Here is a 3,330-nt window from a genome sequence, read left to right as displayed (position 1 = left end):
TATTTAATCCACATTATTTTTTTATATTTCAATAAATTTTATAAGTGACATAATTATCAAAATAACCCTAATAATATTCGCATTTACAATGTGAATGTTCAAACTGTCAATGTGAATGTTCATACCGTCAATGTAGTGTGAATGCTAACTTATCAATGTGAATATTTACACTATCAATATGAACCTTCACAGACCAAATTGCTAACCGTTCAAAAAATATTTATATACTTTAAATATGAAATTAGGATTTTGTGAATATCTTAGGCATTAATTAAAATGCAAACACTTGAAAAAGGATTTTCCAATAAATCTCCCATAAAAAATTTCAAATTTTTTTCTAAAAACCCCTAACATAAAATTGCATCAAATCACATTAATCATACTAAATCAAACATTAAACTGCATTAAACATAAAATCAAAACATTAAATTAAATTACCTTAATTTCATACTCCACGCTAGCCTTGCTCAAATTCTCAGCCTTGGGCTTCTCCAACTGAGTCAAAGCGTTCTTCTCTTCCACCGGCCTCTGCAACTCAGCCTCCCTCAATGCCACCGCCTTAGCCGATTCCACCTCCGCCAGCTGGGCCAACTGGGCCCACCCGCCTTTTGGTTCTCAAATATTTGTACCTCTGTTTTCACTTTTACTTCCTCCTTCTTTCCGTCTCCTTGCCTCTTTGTCGCTATAATCTTCATCTCTGCGTCAATTTTCGCAGCATTTTGTGTTGTTAGCCCTTCTCGTTGCTTCGAGCCGATCTCACCCTTCATCTTTGCCTCTGCAACATCAATCTATACCAAAAAATACAATCAATGCACATTGTAAAAATTGAAGTTCATCATTATTGAAACTAAAAAACTTTCTTGATTCATATTTATTTATTTATTATTTATTTTTTAGTAATTTAAAAAAAATTAAAAAAAAAACTTTATAGGTAGCCTTGGCTAGATTATTCTAAAAAACAAAATAAAAAATTGAGTTAATTTTAAAACAAAAAATTTAGTAAAATAAAAATAAGCCAAATTCTATATTAATTAAAAAAAAAAACTTACAAAAATTGGCTTGTTTTTGTTTTTGCTAAAGTTTTTTCATAATAAAATTTTAATTGTTAAGATAGGGATCTACAAGTAAGAAAATTAATTTATGCTACAAGTTTTTTCCCAAAAAAAATAATAATAATTTTCTAAGATAGGTATCTATAAATAAAAAAGAAAACATAATTTTGAAAAAGGTAAACTAAAAATAAAAATAGACTAATTAAATAAATAACTAAAAACTCCAAAAAAAGCACAGGTGATGGGGCCGGCTATGAAACTTTTTTTTTTTTAGTTTACAAAGATAATTTTAAAAAATCATGAGATTGAAACTTGATATCTAAGATTTATAGCTTAATATCGAACAGTATTATCAATCATACCAGAAACCCTAATACTCCCTATATTTTGATAATGGCCATGTATTTAAAACCCTAATACTTATAATTTCTATACACCAAAATCAATACATAAGAAAAAAAAAAGTTACAAATAATATATACCCTGGCTCTATTGGCAGCCTCCATCTGAGTTTTCTGCCCCAAATAAGAAAAATACTCATGCCCTCTCACATCAACCAACTGCTTAACATTAGCATTATAAATATGAAGCCCAAACTGATCAAGTTCAAGTTGAACCTTATCAAAAACCTCTTTCTTAAACTCCTTAGTTCCCTTAAAGATCTGCTCCATAGTCATCGAGGCAGCGAGAACTCGAGTCTCGCCCTCGATGACTCCCTGCACAAGCTCCGTGACGTGGTTCGAGAGCTTGTCGTGCGGGGATATGAGCTTTGCGTACTTCAACATGCTCTCTTCACAGTCGACCTTGGGGCCGATCGTGAAGACAGCAGGAAGTATGAATGGGAGTTTCTCTGCGCTCATAGCCTGCACTTCGAAGGTGTAGTTGACCGGTGAGATGTCGACTCGGGTGAACTTTTGGCCCGGCCATATCCACTTCTTTTTGGCGAGCTTGATGTCGGGGATTCCGCAGCCGGTGACGGCGAGGACCTCTGATGGGCCGGCGATGAAATACATGGTTTGATTGATTTCTAGAGAGAACGAAAAAATGAGAGAGAGTGTGTGTTAGGCCTATGAAGAAGAATTTTTATGGAGAAGATTTGGAATAGGGGAAGATTTATGGAGAAGATTTGGAATTTTTATGGAGAAGATTTGGAACTAAGCAACTTTCTCGCTCGATCATAGAGTCGGTTTAGAAAAGATTTTTATTATCACACAAAATCTATATATCTATATATTAACGCGACGTGTGAGAACATGCTATTTAAGAGATAAATTATAAATATATTTTTTGAGATTTATTTAAAATATAGATTAGTTTTTGTAGTTTGAAAAATTATTAAAAATTTTTATTTAACAGAATTAATTAAAAAAATAAAATTTATAATTTATCTGTTATACATTAATAAAATTATCTAAATTATTAAATGAAACATATTTTTAATATCATTAAAAACTGTTAATTAACTTAGGGTTGGTTTGGAAAGTGGGTTGGTTTTTTGGCTTTTTGGGTTTTTTTGGCTATTTTAACCTGGGCTAAAAAGCTTGGTTTATGAAGGATTTTTTGGCTTTTTAGTTTTTTTGACTTTTTTTGTGAAAGAAGAGTGTAATGATTATGGGTTGGATGTGATGTTTTATTTGTTGTGACTAAAATAGCCTATTTTGTCTTTTGTGACTAAAACAGCCAAAAAAACCCACAAAACCACTTCCCAAACGGTGCCTTAATGATTTATTAATAGAAGGGGTAATTTGTTATAAAATTAGAAACTTCAATGGTAGAATGTAATTTTCAAAACTATAGAGAACGATTCGTATTTTAATAAAATCTCAGGAGGTGTATTTGTAATTTATCCTTATTTTAATAATTTTTTTGACTTTTTACAAAAATATATGCAAAGAAAAAAAAAAGAAGGATAGCAATGTGACAATTTGTAAAAAAAAAATTGATTTTTTAAATGTTTAATATATAATATTTGGTCGATAAATGGGCTTAAATATTTCAAAAATAACTTACACTACAACATATAAAAGTTTTAGAAATTGAATTTTTTGATTTCTAAAAGTGAAAATTTTATTGCAAAAGACATTTATGATCAATTTCTATCGTCGTGAGAATAATCACTAGCCGTTTCGAAAAGTCAAAAATAATATTTTTAACGATAAAATTTTTGAAAATATAACTAATAAGTAGACTTTTAGGGATAAAATAATTTTGTTTCAAAATGATTTATTTTTTAAGATAAAAAATTTCTTCCCAAAAGGATAATAATTTATCACTAATA

General features: G+C 30.0%; 1 pseudogene; it reads right to left on the bottom strand.

Annotated features, from left to right (window-relative positions):
- Positions 1-373: 373 nt before the first annotated feature.
- On the bottom strand, positions 374-2,069 carry LOC145803269 (flotillin-like protein 4 pseudogene; annotated as a pseudogene).
- Positions 2,070-3,330: the final 1,261 nt, after the last annotated feature.

This window comes from Camellia sinensis, chromosome 11 (assembly GCF_055761805.1).
Source record: "Camellia sinensis isolate YWXY chromosome 11, ASM5576180v1, whole genome shotgun sequence".
Classification (NCBI taxonomy): domain Eukaryota; kingdom Viridiplantae; phylum Streptophyta; class Magnoliopsida; order Ericales; family Theaceae; genus Camellia; species Camellia sinensis.
The sequence above is the reverse complement of the archived record's forward strand: the minus strand, read 5'-3'. Positions and strand labels throughout refer to the sequence as shown.